The sequence below is a fragment of the Struthio camelus genome, chromosome 7 (assembly GCF_040807025.1).
Source record: "Struthio camelus isolate bStrCam1 chromosome 7, bStrCam1.hap1, whole genome shotgun sequence".
Taxonomy (NCBI): domain Eukaryota; kingdom Metazoa; phylum Chordata; class Aves; order Struthioniformes; family Struthionidae; genus Struthio; species Struthio camelus.
Genome location: NC_090948.1, coordinates 16,571,647 through 16,588,652, shown reverse-complemented (window position 1 = coordinate 16,588,652; position 17,006 = coordinate 16,571,647). Strand labels below are relative to the sequence as shown.

Sequence of the window (17,006 nt, the reverse complement as noted above, 5' to 3'; positions counted from 1 at the left end):
TCTCTTTTTTTAATTCCCTTCTTTTTTTTTTTCTTCAGAAAGAGCTCATGGAGAGCTGTCAGGATCATGAACTCCTAAATCTCATGAAAGTAAAAACCATGTGAACTGAGCAAGGCATGATTTTAATTAAGACTAACAGGACTCTTTGTCTCTTTTTTTTTTTTCTTGCTAGCCCCAATTCAACTATGACAGCTGAAATAACAGTTGGGAAGAAAGATCTTTAAGTGCAGTGTCCTGTTGTTTGTCAGCTAAAGAAGGCTGAGAGTTGTTGGCACTTTTTGAGATTTCTCTGATCTAAAAAGAAAACCAAAACTAAAAGTAGGACATTTTAATTTTAGGGGGACAAATCCTTTTACTCAGTCTTTGCAGAGCAAAGAATTGAACAAGTATATAAGTCATTTTTTCCTGTTGGGAGATTATTGTTCTAAAGGAACCTCAAGTTGGATAATTTATCACTCGTTCCTTTTTTCCTTTCAGCTACTGCGAGTCCTCAGGCACTGCTCTATAAATATTCAAAAGGGTCTTTTGACCAACTTTCTGAAGACAAACCTTCACTAAATCTGACATAAGCTATCATTGGTTCTCATTCAGTGCACAAGTTAGATCCTTTAGGAAAACACACACATCAGGGTTAGAGACCTCAGCTCTAAGTGCATCAAATGATGATTTGTTCTTTGTGAAGGACACTCATCCATGAAGACTATCTGATGTGAATTAAAGTAGTGTTGTTTGGAAACAAGCAGATGTGAGTGTTGTCATCTGCCATCCTATGTTGGCCCAGCTGTGGGGACTGACTGCATCTGTCTGGAAGCAAGGAGGAGCTTTCCCTCACTAAGGAGCTAAGTCTTTGCAGCTCCAGCTGATTTTCCTGCCCAGTGTTGGTCTCAGGGGCTAGTTCTGCCCCCTCTCTCTGTGCTGCCTACAGCAAGCACCAACACAGTGCAGACTGAGACGTGTCCCCTCTGGGGTATAGTGCTTACCTGACTGTAAGTGCCAGACTGAATACGCCTCCCATCCGTTTCCTCCCCAGTGCATGGTGCCCCTGACAGGGAAAGCCATCTGTGGTGCAGCCTTTTTATCTTAGCTTGGGGAGGGAAATGAAACAGAGCTATTGTATTGCTTGCGGTCCGGTTCTTGTGAAGCCGTGATATGTTCTGCGAAATCACTTTTTTATTAAGTGACATATTGCATGCAAGCTTAGCCTTGACTCTCTGGCTTCCAGATACGGCAGGTATAGTATTCATTGAAATGCTGGGTGCTGAAGGTCCCTCTAATTCCTGACTTTTAAAGCCAGCCTTTCCTTCTGTATCGTCAGCAATTCAGCTGAAAGGGTTTGCTCGGTATGGAATGATGCTGCTGTGGAACCCTACTAAGGCCCCATCTGCTAAGAGCTCATATTGATTTGTGCCTTAGTTTATAAAAGCTTTCAATTCTCCTTCTGTAAATGCCATAAATAATGCAGATGTACTAGATGAAATGTGCTGTAGGAACATCCCAGAAATCATTTTGGTCTGCGTTGAACTAAGCTAATCTAATCATGGTTAGGAGTTTCGCAATAGCTGTGAAGCAAGAAGTATATTGTCTTATTCTAGCTTAATGTATTAGTCAATATACAGGGGTAGGAAGGTATGTATTTGAAAGTGGTAATCAACTTTGTAAGAGCAGCTTTTAATGTTAAAATATTAGGAAACTTCATCTGAAACTATCTGTGAACCATATATATGCACACAGTGGAAGTATAGATCACAGGTGCAGGACTAGATCTTGCTATCCGCATAATCCTCATATTTGTATGCCTCTCTCTCAGAAGGACTGCAGTGCTTCAGAGGCTATGTATGTATATATACTAAACAAATTTTACTCACTGATAGCAAAAAGGCGTTTTGTGCTAGCAACACTGCACAACACATCTTAGCAGGGGACACTGCTGAATAATTTGCCCTTTTGAAATTCCATGGGCTTTGGAGCACTGAAAAGTACTTGAGGCTGGACTAGGTCCAGGTCTGTAGGAGAACTCCTTGGCAGTCTTGTAGAAAGTATATGCGAGTTTGAGGTGACCTGTTTATAGAAACTTAATTGGATTTTTGCTCTACTTTGTCTGTTATGTATAAAGAAAGCAAAAGGGAAGAACGTGGTATTTGTTAGACTGGGCATTTTTTTGTTCTTCCTTTAGAATATGCAGCACATCAAGGCTGTGGAAAGGCAATTTTTCTTTCAAGTGTTCTGTGGTCATGGGAGCTTGGGCTCTTTTCTGCATTGGAGAGATCAACTAATAGATCATGAATCCTGCAGAGGAAAAGGAATATACTTGCATGCTCATAAATTCATTCTAATCAATGTTTCTCTGGCAGTTATCTGATGTTAGTTACCACAGTTGCAAAATGAAGAATGTGTTTACATGCTATTAGCATTGTTAATTGAGAGCAGACATGGATATATCCTATTTTCAGAGCTAAGAGTTGTCTTCCTGTCACTTTTCTGCACTTTGTTGCCCCAAAATTGCCCATGTGATCAAATGGCACACTGCAGGCAACACTTACAAGCCAATTTCAGAACTCACTATTCCCGCTTCAAATTATTTAGCATCAAGTACCTTGTCTTGGCTAAAGCAAGCAAACTGCGTGAACCAGGTTACTCTTCAGCAGAGACATTTTAGGAATTAAGGGCGTTACCCAAAGCTGTTGCCATTGCCTGGAGGAACTTTGAGAGCCCTTTGAACATTAGCACAGTACGAGACTTCATATCTTTCAGATTGCTGACTTGCCTTGAGATCTTCCCTGCTAGCTCTCCAAGTATTCTTCCCCGACTTCCATGTGTTACAGCTTGTCTGCACACCTAGAAATCCTGTGAGCATGAAGGAAGAGATATTCAACAACCCTCATGTGTTAGTTTTAAAACAAAGATCATACAAGTTCTATGGACGTGTGTATTAATATCTCCTTAATTGTCATGAATAACAGTGCTGCTGATACCAAGAATGAATGATGTGACAAGCCGCTTATAGTGGAGCATCAGCAGGAAGCAAGGATGTCTAGAGGTTTGCTTCATTAGGGGACAAGTATGAAGCACAGCGCTACATGGCATGTTTGTCGGTGACCTGGAAGGGCATGTGAATTTCTGATAAATTTTGCAGGTTACTGGAAGACTGGCAGAAGGGTAAATCATGAAGTAGATAAGGCAGTGTGATCTGAATTGCTTTTTAACCTGTCAAGCAATGCAATTCATGAGAAAGCACGTGCTGGCTTGCAAAAGCGGGGCTGTGTCTTGGAAAGCCGTGACTCAAAAAGCATTGACTGGCAGCTTTACTCTAGGTTTCTTCAGCTAAAAAGGTTTACTTGGCCCTTGAAATATTAGCAGATGCAAAAGTGATTTTTATGATCATATATACTGCAGTCTTGGCTAGTATCGGTTTCAAATAGGATATTGAAATAATGGAGAAAGGACAGAAGAGCCTCAGTTATGAGAGGCTAGTGAAAATGCTTTTGAGATTTCAGCATCTTTAACTCTAAAATGAAAGCCTAGGTACGTCCATTAGTGTTCGAGCGTGTTTGAGAAGATAAAATGGTAAAGCAAAAAAAAAAAACAAGAACTGATGGCTAGACACTGAAACCAAATGGAAATGGCAAATTACTTACCCTGTTTCATCAGGGGCTTAACCATTGCGGTAAACTATGGAAGTGACTTGTTCCATTCCTCTCTGCTTTTCTTTCCTCCTTTTCTTTTCTTTTTTTTTTTCTTTTAAGTTTTCATATCTGAACAGGATACTTCTGTGAAAGATGTTCTAGCTAGTTACAATCATGAGACTACTTTGTGCAGAGCTGAAGTGGTGAAATACAGCAGTTTCTGATATACAGAAGTTCAGCTGATCTAGTGCCCTGAAGCTTCATGAATCAGCTAAAGACTGATAAAGGTCTCATTTTGCATTTAAAACTTAACATTCAGTCTTGATTCCTGACCTTGAGGCTTCTATTTCTGAAGAGAAAATTCTCCTCTTCTAAGGCAGCCTTAGACCTACTGAAGTTTGTCAGCGCAGCAATTAAACAAAAGGACTGGCCTGGGACTAACTTTGAGGAATTCTTGCTCTTAAGAGCCCAGGCCAGACAGGAGAGCCAACGAGAGGTTAATGGGCTGCAAACCTGTGGTTTTTCTGCAGTTGATAATCGTTGTGATGGCTGTGCTCAGTGGGTATGGGTCAGGACAAAGGAGTTGTGCTGTAAGGAAAGATGGAGAAATCTGCTCCCTAGCCAGGCTTCCCAGTCAAAATGTTGCATTTGTTGCTTCTATTTTCAGCCATACGTGTGTCAGTCTTTCTGCGGGAGCAGGGATTTTGTCCATTGTGTTTCAGAATAGTAAGAGATTTATAATAAGTTGTAATGGCAAAGGAAAGCTAGAGTTCAAAAGCCTCAGAGTGTCTATTTTTTGTTACTACTTAAAAAAAAAATATAGGTTTTTTTTGGAATGAGGTTGCTCAGCCTTTCATGTGTAGTTGTGGAATTAATGGACAGGAGAAGTAAATCCTTTCTGGGAGAGGGCCTCATAGCTAGAGAAGGGCTAAAACTGCTGATTATTTCCACAAAGTTCTCTAGCTTTTTTCAGAAGTGCATACAGTGCAAGTAAGTGTTACCATAGTGTTGATGTTCTTAACCACTGTGATCTTGAGGAGAGGCTTGAGCCTGTAGGTTAAGATGTCAAGACATCATTTGACATCTTAAGTCCTGCTTATCAGCTTCACATCTGGCAGCCTGGCACTTTGAAGAGGCCCATCTCCATGCTTGCCTGCACTCTGCAATTTGGACACAGCAGCACCTACTGTAACAGCACCCTACATGTAAAGGTAGGGCAGGAACTGAATCTTAATGATGCCCACAATCAGAAAGAGTAAACACGGCCTGGCTGTTTTGTGACAATTTTTTTCTGCCAGGTCACAGAACTAATGCTCAGCTGCAAAATTCCATGGAGGGGAGAGGGGTGTGTGTGTGCGCGCATGTTCTTGGAGTGCAAAACTGCCTCAGTAGACTGGACTGTGCTGAATCGTAGCTCCTGCTAGAGCTGGGAGACAACGTGACCTGTAGTAGTTAATCATCTGATTTGGGTTCCTATGGTATGACTAAAACCACTTAAAGATAATGGTATGATTGATGGTGTGTTAAAATCCTTTTAAATAAAAGGAAACTGGGAAAGGCAGTCAGTATTTAATGTGATTCTGTTACTGGGTCATGAAGACCTGGTTTGAAGGAGGGGGCCTAAAAAGCCCAGCTTAGCCTGCTTTGGAGCTTTTCTTGCAGCCCTGCATACATAACTAAAGAGAGGCTTTAAGGGCTACAGGTCTCTCTTTGTTCTTGCCATGCTGCCTCTCAATTCGTTGTGTTAAATACTGGCAGGGGTGTTTTGATGCAGTAAGTCCCTGAGGCTTGTTGATACTCTCAAGTTGGCCATTGCTATGCAGGAGGTTGAGCGCTCTGTTTACTTCTGCTCTCCTGTGCTGCTTGTGTTGGGGCTGGAGGTTCCTTGTTTTTCTGCTGGCTCTTCCCGCTCATCGTTATGCAGAACGGAGCCTTAGAAGTTGCCTGAATATTAATTTTTCAGGCTCTTAGAAGTTTGTGGAAAGTAAAGGTCAGGGACAGTGTATGGGTACTGCGCCAGCGTACTGGATTCACAGTAAAGCGGAATGGCCAATGTGCTGCACGACGAGCAGGTGTGACAGCCTAGGATAACAGGACCAAAAACTCATCTGCTGTCAATAACCCTGGTCCTCTACCAGGGGCCTATGGCCACATTTATCTTGCAGTGACTTTTAGTACAGGGCAGTTGTACCTCTCCTCTGAACGGAGAGATGCAGCCTCTGAGGAGAACAAGTCTGTGGATCTTGGGCTGACCTTCCTGCTACGTGGCAAGAGGAGTCCTGCTAGAAAGGAGAGGTGAACTGTTAGTGTTAGGCTTAAGGGGTGCGCTGCGTACAGATGCACTGTGCGATGGACTACTTTGCCCATGAGGCAGTGGGTTTACTTTAAACATACCTTGGAAAAAACTTGGATGTAAGCATTTTCCAGTGGAAAGCTCTGAAAGCGAAACACTTGAAATATCCTCACTGCAAAGGTTTTTAAATAGTTGGGTGCTTTCAATATAAAAACTTAATTTGTCAGTTTTCCCAGAAAGTCTTGTATGCTGAAGTTGGACAGAAATCTTGAATTGTGTCCAAACTAAGTTTTTTGGTGATCCAAATTAAGGAGAAATACAGAATTTTCACCGTGAGATTAAAGATTCATTCAGAATTTGAAACAAAGTCAATTTTAAAAAATTGAAATACTCCTTTAAAAAGGGATTTCTATCTTGTTTCTAATTTTGATCATCTTCCTTGTCGAGTATCCCAGTGTGGGCTTGTCTGTAAAGCCAAATGCAGATCTACCCTTTAGAAAGAATTCAGGTTTCTTTATTGCTTTTTGGGTGTGGGTTTTTTCTTTCCAGAGGTTTTTGTATAGTAAGCTTGTTGCCAGGCCTTGGCTCTTTCGAACCAGTAAGTGTCATTGCTCATTAGCATCCAATATCATAGCCCATACCACCTTTGCTGTGGTACTCAGCTAGCACATGTTGGTTGTTAAAGCAGCAATTAATCTCTTTGATATCGGATGGTTCTATAATCATCCGACCTGGTATTTAAAATAATAATCAAAGTTCTCTAATGACCTGGATGGTTTAATTCCTCTAGAGATCTTGCTGCTGACAAAGAAATTTTGTTGTGCAAAGTAACTTCCTTCCTTTATGTAGCACTGGAGAGATAGTGGCTAATGTTTTTTAAAAAAATATTCATTAAAATGTTGACATAGGCACATGGAGTCTGGGTGATGGGGAAATGGGTTTTGGTCAATGAGCAGGAGGCAGCCTGATCGTTTTATAGTTGCTCTAACGGGTTTTCTGCTGCAACTTTGACTAGTATTTTCAAAGCCAGATCTTTACAGATCTGGCAATAAATGCTGTGTTAGGTTAGAGCAGTGTTTGACCTGGTTTAAATTGTCTTTGTAAGGGTGTGCCTATCCGTAGTAAAAGATCATGCAGCGCTCAGAGCGGCTGCCAGCCAGGGTAATAGAAATTGTGCAAGGGGACTTTCTTTTTTTCTTTTATGTATGGAGGAAACGGCAGTATCTCTCAAAGAAGTGTACAGTAATTAGTGGCAGTCTTTAACTTTGTAATAGTGACCTGTATGTGTATTGAACGCCTTTTTTGTAAGGTATTCCTGCTCCTCCATATTTCCTCAAAGGCTTACAATGAGCAACTTTCCCTTCTTAGTGTGTGGCAGCACTGTTATCGCAAACACTTTTTTTTTTTTTTAATGCTAAGATGATGTTGCTAAGGCTGGTTTATAAACAACACAAGGAGAAAGGTCTTGGCACCTTGCACGAAGATGCAGGCACGGTGAGGTGGAGCAGGAAGAACAGGAATCAGCTTGCTAAAGTAAATGGACTAGGAAAGAAGTGTTGCTTTCACTCTTAATGGAGGAGCTAAAATGAATTGAGTAGTCACTGCTGTATTTTTGCTAGTGCAGATGTAATAGTAAAATGTCAATTCAAGGTTTCAACAGCCTTTTAATGCTCAGGACGTTTTGGTGTTAGAGCAATTCTGAATCAAACTGAGCCTGTAGAAGTAACTGCAGCCAAGTGCCATGGCTTCCCTTGTTGGCCTTCATCCTTTTGTAGGTAGGAAGAGAATGCTTGGCTTTTTACATCAATTTTGCTTTTTTCCTATATTTTCTTTTGATTCAGGATAACACTTTTTTATTGTGCCATCAGTTTTGGTTGGCGACCTCTGGAAGCTGTGTCATCTCAGCCATCTGCTGAGTGTCTACAAGCCTTGTCAGCTACACCTGAACACACAGGGTTGGGGGGGGGGGGGGAGGGAAGATGAACACATTTGCGATCGCATATTTCAGAGGCCGGCCTGAGCTCTGGAAGGTTTACTTGAAGATGCCAGTTTAAGAATTTTGCAGCTCAAGCTTCACAAAGTTGCAACTAGCTTGAACCATCTCCTGTTACTACCCTGTAAGAACTGATGCTCTTCTCCAGTATGCAGCTGTGCTTGAGCTCAGTTCTGCATCTAACATGGACATAACCTGTCTGAGTAGAGTTCTACCATAATGAAAAATCAAAAGCAAACCTTTAGCTCTGTTTTCGCAGAGAAAAGTCCAGGACTCGTTACTGCTTGCAGGTGATCTGTGCCACCTGTTTTGTATCACTTATAGCTGATTAAAAACAATGTGACTTTTTTTATATTACACTTCCTTAAGAGTATTTAAAAACACTTTAAAACTTTTAAAGTGCACAGTCCTGCAAAGCACTTCTACATCAGTAACAGCACTGTAGGAGAAGTGCTTTTTCTTTGACTTGCATGATAGGAAAATGTCAGCAATTAATAGAGCACCAAATGTTTCAAAGTTATTTCTTAGTTTGGAGAACCATGCCAAACCCTTCACTTTCTAAATAGAAAACACACTTCACTGGCCTTGCCTTCGGTAAGAGAGCAGAAAAAAATATAGGTATAAAATACAAACCAAAACCGCTTAGGGAGAAGTGAGCACAGGGTTATGTGTTTGTGTGTGTGTGTGTCTGTCTATGTCAGGTATGATGGTGGGTGAGAGGAGAGTGTGAGTCCTTGAAAGTAATTTTCTCATCCCTTGTGTAGCGTGGGAAAGTCTGCTGCCAAAGCATGCCAGCTTTGTCCTTCAGCTGCTAATTCAGCTGAATGTTTCTGTCAACATCTGATTGAAGTTTGAGGCAGCATAAGGATGTGCAATATAGGGAAAGAATGATGGAAGTGATTCTGACAACCCTTGGTGCAGGCAGGTGACTTAACAAGCTACCGCTTGTCGGTTGGGCTGTGATGAATTGACTGCATGCTCTTTTTGTCTTCGTTGTTGCCAAGTGAAACAGGAGTGTGTGACCGGGCTAGCTTAAGGCGCTGCCTTTTACTTTGCCATCAGAATGGATTTAATGTCCACCTGTGGTCAGTAATTGAGCTGATAACTTGTTCAACTGCAGTAAATCACTTGCTTCTGATCATCACCCCTTAAATACTGAGAGTAGATTGATGAGATCAACAGAGATCAGGACGGAGGGAGCTTGTCTTTCAGGGAAACAGATCTAGTTAAAGGAAGTAAATAGGAAAGAAGCTGGGTGCGTGTGAAATACTTACAGTGAAGGAGTTACGTGTCTGTGTTGAGAGGAAACGCTCCACTGCTCCATAAGCCAGACACCTTGTCTCAGGAAACCAGAATCCTCATCAATTATAGTCATTCAGGCTTTCAGACGTGAAATAAATATCATAACAAAAGCGTAATGTTTATTTAACTGTGTTTGGCTCTACAGCTTTCTTTGGCAGTGAAAATCAACTTCCCCCTGTCCCATGTGGTGTGTGATGATGTCTTTATTGAGGACTTTGTATTTGCTCTGTGGGTTTGTCATCAGGGTCCGTGTTCTAGTCCTGGTCCTGGATTTTGCCCCGGGCGAGGCTGCTTACTTGGTTCCATCAGACGTTTCTCAGCAAATGTGATTTTCATTTGCATCTATCTGAGAAAATACTGCAAGGTTTGCAGCAGCTTGTATTTTCAGAGTATTGTTCTGTAAATAACAGATTTCACTCTGTGTGGTAACAAGTAGCGTCTGAAAGGTTAAGATCGTGAACCACTCTTAGATTTATGTGACTGTGCAGATACAGCCATAGCTGACACTCAGCGAAATTAAGTTAATTAAATTTCATTGTGGGGCTCAGCTTCATTTCCCTTGTGAAGTAGGTTTCACTGCAGTTGATTTTTGCTTAGGCAATGTTCCTTTCCCCTCCCTCTTAATGTGATTTGATGTCCTAGCTATTTTATGACTAGATTGTACTGTTCTAACCCTTTGTTCACTCAATCCAGACAAACGCAGATGCTTCAGTGCCTTCCTTTCCCTCTGGGACTTTTGTCACAGGCACAGTTTCTACAGTGAGGCAGTAGAATAAGGCTGTGTTATGTGACCTAGAAAGAGGTTTCTGTCTTGCTGCCACAATCTGCAAGCAGGGTGTTCAGGGCCACATGCAATACCTGCAGGCCCGTACCTGACGGACAGGATGGGGTGAAACGATCCATTTCCACTCTCTCAAGATGATATGGCTGATGGCAAGTGTTCACTCAGTTAATTAGGCTAGCTGCTGTACTGACTGCCTGTCTCAGAGAATTTAAAAAGGGCCCAGTGGGATGTAATATAAACTTTTAAAATTCCACTCTTTGCTTTGCGTGTTTGGAAGCTGGTGTCTGCAGTCCATACGGTATACTGCACTAAATGCAGCATCCAGTAAGCTAAACACTCTGCTTTCCATAAAGTTATCCTCTGCGATAAAATGACTAAGGTATCAATGGACATTAACAAATGTTTTAAAATATTTCAGGTTTTGATCCAGTTTGAGGTTCTGCAATATCTTTTGTCTCAGGAGGCTTGGCTGTAAGTCTGTAATGCAAATTACAAAGCAATGGGTAGATGCTGGCCCGCTTACAGTGGTTGCTGAGAATAAATATTTTGCTAAAAGTTCATTACTTCTGGTCCTGACCAGAGAAGGTAGCTCTAGAAACCTTTCTGGGGAACCACTGGCAAATACTATTTTGTCTCTTCTTGGTTTTGTTTTTTGTTTTGGTTTTAGAAGTTGTTCGAAGTGCTGAAGCTGGTAACACAACTGTGGAAGACTAGACATTGCCGTTAGTGCTTAAAATTCCCATGCAGTGGACCTATGACTCCACCCTGGCATGGTCAGCTCTCGCATCTTGTACATGCTAAACTGAGTCATGTGCTTTAGTACCCAGCACCTGTGACTGAAGGATAGGCTTTATATTTGTGATGTTTTTGTATTCTGTCAAACAGCATTGATCCTGTTTGTAGTTAGAGTTGAACAGATAATGATTTTTTTTTTAAACTGTTGATCTTTGGAATTGAGGTGTAATGGAGGGTCATTTCTTTTGAGGCTTTTATTTTGGTGATCTCTTTCTTAAATTATATGATCGAGGTAAGAAACTCATTCCTCAGCAAGTCATAGCTTTGTTATAGAAGAACAGTCAATGACAGATCGTCAGGAAAGTGGGAACACCGATCAGGTTAGTTCCCTGTGCTTCAATTGAAATTTTCACTCCCAATGTGTGGACAGTATCTTCCGTTTTGTCATTCATACCATTTAATCTGGTAGCAGCATTGATTAAGTACAGTTAAGAATTTTGATGCCTACTTATCGGGGAAAAAGGAACGAAAATGCATCTAGGCTCCACCTGAGCTTTGGAGTGTGTCTGGGAGGGTCTTGCAGGAGCAATTCTGGCAGTGGATTGGCTGCATGGAAAATATGCAAGTGGATACATTCTGCAAGTTTTGTCATGCTGTAGCACTCCCCAGTGAGGTGGTGCAACTGTCCTGTAAGAGTTAACTGCTCCTCTGCGAGGAGTTCCTTAGGCAAGAAGCTGAACAGAAGTAGTTCAGTTGTGAGAATGGAGATGTGTGTGTTTGGCTTAAAACTATGGGCATGAACTGCAGTAAGAGAAAATTGGCTTGTCCTGCAAGCCATGAAGGTGTATCAGGTTAGTATCTAGCAAACAGTGAAATGGAGAGATGCACTGCGGAGAGCTGCGTGTTGGGTCAGAAAGCGCATCCTCTGCATCTTCCCGTGGCAGAGTGGGGCTGGGCAGAACGACACAGAAAACTGCTGGAAACTCTGTCAGCACATGTGCGCTCTTTTGTCCCGTCCTCGTTAAATAAATGTACCACGTATCTCCCTGTACTGTGGAGCCCATCTTCACAATCGGTAGGTTTCAATGTGACAGAATTGAACAGGTGTAACGGGGTTTATTTCTTCTGTGAAATTACAACAGTGCTGACTCAGACATTTCTTGTAAGCAGTAAAGCAAGTGCTTTTGACTAAAATATCCTTTTGTCTTGGATTCTCCCCTGCAGTTTATTATTGTGTCTGGAAGATGCCTCCCCCTGTGAGTTGTGGACTTTCAGCTTAATGTCAGTACTCATTAAAGTGTTGGAGCAGAAGAACTTTAACAGACTGGAGCTAAACCGCAGTAGACGGAAGAATTTAGTGCACCATTCCAGGGGGTTTACTTGGGTTTAATTGATGCAGGCAGCCTAGGTATGGGCGGTATGTGTGCTTTATAGCAGTGCCTCCTGGACACATGTTATAAAATAATCTAAACCCTCTCACCTCCTGCCAGGTGGGGCTGTACCTACAGAGTAACTCCATCTAATTATTGCAGGCATAGAACAGATGGGGATTTTATTGCCTTCATGAGCACTGGGAGCGTGTTAAGAGCAATGCCGGCAGGATCCTTGCCCCAAACAGCAGCTTGTGAGCTTGTTGAGAAGCAGCTTGCTGCAGGGAGGAAGGCTTGTGACTGGGAATTTTGCACGGGTCTCGAGCAACCATGATTGTGACAAGATGAAGAGGGGAGGAGGATAGGCGCTTTGTGTTGGTGTTGGTCTCTGTATTAGGTGTAACTTACTTGCTGCCTTGAGCTTGAGCAGTCTGCAACATAGTAATACAATATTGTGAGCGCTGTTCACCTTGTTGGTTTAAAACACTTTGTGGAGGTGTTTATTCCTATTTTATAAAGGGGGAAACTGAGGCATGCAAGGGGGAGGTGGAACTGCCTGACTTGGAGTTTACAAAGTGGAGACCAAGTGGTGGTTTTCTTGATTCCTGTTCCTGAACAATTACCGCTACATTTTCTGTCTCCCTCTTATAGTAAGGCAGCTTTAAAAAGCAGAGTGTGATAAAAGACAGCTTATTCCCTTTCTTGCTTCTCCCCATTCCCAGGCCTCACTTTGCAACCTTTCTGTTCTTCCCCTAGCCTACTTTCAGAGCTTCCAGAGAGCTTAATTTTGCTCAGGACAAGAGGACAGTGTTATCTTTTGGGGCTCTAGGAATGTAGCTGCCATCAAGCAGGGATGGGTATTAGACAACTCATCTGCAGTAGTTTGGGGAAAGTTTGGAGGTCAAAGCAAACTCGCTGAAGAAGCGCTGCCTGCCTGAGCATAGCAATTTTGTTTTCTCTTCGCACTGGACTCAGACCAGCTTCTTGTGTGATTAAGGCAGGCAGGGTTGCGCTTCTTGCCACTGTGGAGTGAGTACCCACAGACTGGAAGATGCTTGGAATTGAAGACCAGTAGCTTGGTGTTGCTGATATGCTTCATTTCTCACATGTGTTGTTGCAACTAGTGGCAGATCAAATTGAAGAATCAATTAGATCATTTCTCTCCATGCATGCCGTATCTGTTTTCACAGGAGCCCTTTCCTGCCAGCAGACTCTGCATCTGCAGAAACTGATTTTGAATGTTTTATCCTGAGCTTCTCTAAAGGGCAGCATTCATTGTTTCCGTTTGTCAAGGGGCAACACCAGGCAGTTCTGAAAGATGTTATAAAAACAATTTCAAAAGTTTTTCCTACTGGCTAGAGAATTATTGCAGCCGCTGTAGAAGCACACCCTGTTGGGAGTGAAGATGGTGAAGAATGGGAATGCTGCTTGGTTGGAGATATACCTTCTCTCTGGGTGAGAGCTGTGGCAGGGGATGTTCCCATTTTGGAAAAACTAGGACTAACATAGTGATTCGCCTGCTTTTCACCTTATAGCCCATATGGTTTTTGAGGGAAAAACTGCTAGTGGGAGCCAGTCTGAGACTGGCCGGTTATAGCAGCCTCAAGAGCAGCCAAAGTTAGGAACCTTCTACCAGCGAGAGCTTTCCAGTTTGAAGAGCACAGACTGCCTTGTGATCGGTTGCTGTTGCTCTGATCATCTCTGTCCTGCAGTCTTTTTACCGTCATTTTCTCAATCCTGTCTGCTCCTCTGTCCCTCTCTTCTGTCTCTGTGCCCCTTCCATCTGGATTCTTTTTCTGTTTTGTTTATGTTTAGTTTATCTCCAACTGAAGTCTCTGTCATGGCCCTCAGTAAAAACACAGCACCATTATGTTTTCAGCTGCCACCACCACTGTTTGCGTTCTCTTTGTTTCTCTTGCATTGAGATCATTAACTCCCTGGGACAGGTACTACCTGCCAATCTGTACTTACTGCAGTGAGACCTACTTTTAATGGTCTAATAACATGATTAATGTTGCTAGTACAGATAAATTATTTGTTGGTTCTTAGGCTCCTGAATCAGGGAGGAACATTCTATACTCTTCCTGCAATTATTCCCTTCCGCTCCAAAGAAATAAATACTTAGGTTGCTCATTCTGAAGGAAATATGGGTTCGTATGAATCTCTACATGCCCTCTAGCACCATGACATCTAGGCGGTTTGCTCTCTGAAGAGTTGCATGAGGAACTTAAGAGAGAGTGTCTGCTTTTCTGGGAGCACTGGCGTGTTCCCAGAAAACTTACTAGTGTGTAAATGGTTCTCCTTGGGAGATCAAGGAATAAAGAATGTGGAGATCACTCCTGGTCTACCTTGGAGCATTACATGTCAACCACAAGACAGGCCCCTGGGAGACTTTTTATTTTTATTTTTTTCCTGGATCACTGTTTCACCTTCTTCTGCCTGTTAAGCTTCCTTCTCTTGTTTGATGACAGCCTTCTCTCTTGTCAGTTGGCTGCTGAACTGCAAATCTGTCAGAGGACACAGTAGAGTTAGAGAGATGTCTCCAGTGCTGCTGAGTCTTATGGTCCCTAGAGAACTGTATCCCAAGAACATTCTGAAGTTTGTATGATAAATAGCTGCTAGCCCCACCGAGGGACTGTGCAGTGTGGCTATATGTAAGCGTGCACACTATCAAAGGCTGGTTGGGGAACTGAAATGTTTCTGTTGATACTTTACCATTTCTCTGCTGTTCAAATATGCTGAAGAAGATGCTAGTGCTTCATGAATACCAAACACAAGGTGAATTTTTTTTTTATGAGATGAAGATCTCTGAGAACAGCAGATCAAAAATCTTTTGTAAGAGCTTTAACCATTCTTTTCCTCCTCCCCAAAGGTACTGTGTACTGGCTGATATCCCAATAATAAAGGCAGTCACAGTGTAAAAATAAAACATTGCCAAGGCTCAGCTGTTGCATGCTGGTGTCGTGAACTAACGATGGCAGAGTTGCTGTTCTATTGCCCATAAGGGGAAGACTATGTGTAAAAGCTACTGTCCCCTGTTGTCTCTAGGAACAGCTGCCTGTGGAGTGGCAGCTTTGCAAAGTGAAATTTCAGCTGTTTACTCAGTAGCCCAGGAGGGCAGTTGCCTAAAACTACACCCCACGGACAGCATGGTTTTCTAAAGATGGAGGAATAGCAAAGGCGTAACGGTGTAGTTTATGCGGAAAGGCTCCGTTATTGCTTAACGGCTTAGGCTGGATAATGATGGAATTTCTTGTAGCAGATGTGTGGGAAGGAGCTGTACCACGTGCAGAGCCTGGCCTTGATAGCGTGTGCTGGGCAGTAAGTACGTGGCTGTGCAGAGCCCAGGATTGAATCCAAGCTTTTCATGCTCTTCTCCCCCAGGCTGCCTGCAGATTCAGGAAAGCAGCTCTGTAGAAGATCAGGTTGGGGAAGAATTCTTCATTGTGGAAAGAGCTCTTTTAAAACAAATTGACGTGTTGAACTTCCTCAAGTCGCTGAGGAGTTGTCCATTTTTCTTCAGGGGAATGAGGAAGGAGAGGCGAATTGTTTCTCCTCTTTAATGTCTGTTGCTTCTTACTGCAGTGGCAGCTGGTTGCTGGTTTGCTTTCCCTGGGTGAATCCCAGCTGTGATTGCAGGTGCCGCTCCGCTAGCTCACATCTGAGCAGGGACTTCTGAGCAGGCGGCCCATGTGAAGTGCTTCACAGCAGTGGATACAAATGAATGTTAAATCTGTTCCCTGGTAAATGTTGGAAGCATGTGAGTGCACTGAACCCCACTGAGCTGCCAAACCTTCTGTCAAGCCAGAAGTTAAGTTGTTGTAAGTCTGTGTTCCTGGTTTTTTTCAATAGCTTGTAGCGTGTCCTGTAGGAGTGTAAATATGACTCCAGTCAGGCATGAAACACGCAACTTGAAAGGCAGAGAGTTGGAGAGGCTGGGTAATGGAGAATGTGATAGTGACTCACAGGAGCCGCTTCCCTTGTCGAATCGAAATGGGAAGGGTCTGGGCATGTATCTGCCTGCTGCCTCCCTCTTTGCTGGAGGGAGGAGGGGGACTGAAAGGCTGGCTGGGGCCCTGCTGAATTTGCGTTGCTGTCAAGGTAAGTGAGACTGCAGAGGCTCCCCTGGGCTAAGTACGTCCTGATGCTGTAGGCATCCCTGTGTATGGACTGAGTCTGTTATGTTGACAAAGCGTGGCTGGAAATCTTGCAAAGAAAATCTGCAGATTCTGGCTGGGTTTTTTTACTCTTCTCCCCCATCTTTTCTGTGCATCCCCACTTTGTTTGAAGAATGGAGGAATGTAAAGAGCTAAGGATGCATCCAGGTGGATTCTCTTTCCACCAATTCTGATTGACACCATTGAATATCACTTGCTTCTGAACTCAGTTAACTTCTCTTAGCTGTGCTGAGGTCTTGAGAAAATAGCAGAAAGCCCTCCTGGCAGCAAGAGGTGTGGGAGGAAGGAACCCATTAGAGTGCAACCGAGGGAGCCAGAGTGAATTTTCATGGTGATGAATATGAGAGTGAAAGCCCTGGCTGCTGCCGCAGTGCGATTTGGCCAGGCAAGCGTTCTTCAGGCATCCATCAGTGCACTTGTCTGTGCCGAGCCCTGACATGGGCTTTTCTCATCATGAGCCTTGCCTTGGCAGTGGGTCTCATGAGTACCATCGCAAGTAGGCCAGCAGTGAAATCTAGCCTGAGGAGACTTTGCTGTCTTGCCATTTGTCTTCTCAACTGCACCTGAAAAGCAGACTAGAGGCTGAGGAAATATTCTAGGAGAAGGGTGGTTCCTCTCCTGCCCCCTTCATTTTAGTTCGCATTTTGGATTTCCCAGACATGTCTCAATCCTGTTAGAAGGGAAGGAGTATGCTGGTGCAGTCAGTGAGAGAAATGAGGCAGAGAATT

General features: G+C 43.0%; 1 protein-coding gene across 4 annotated transcripts in view; it reads left to right on the top strand.

Annotated features, from left to right (window-relative positions):
- Positions 1–17,006, top strand: part of ARMH3 (armadillo like helical domain containing 3) — a 131,743-nt gene that overhangs the window by 77,434 nt on the left and 37,303 nt on the right. The window lies entirely within an intron of this gene.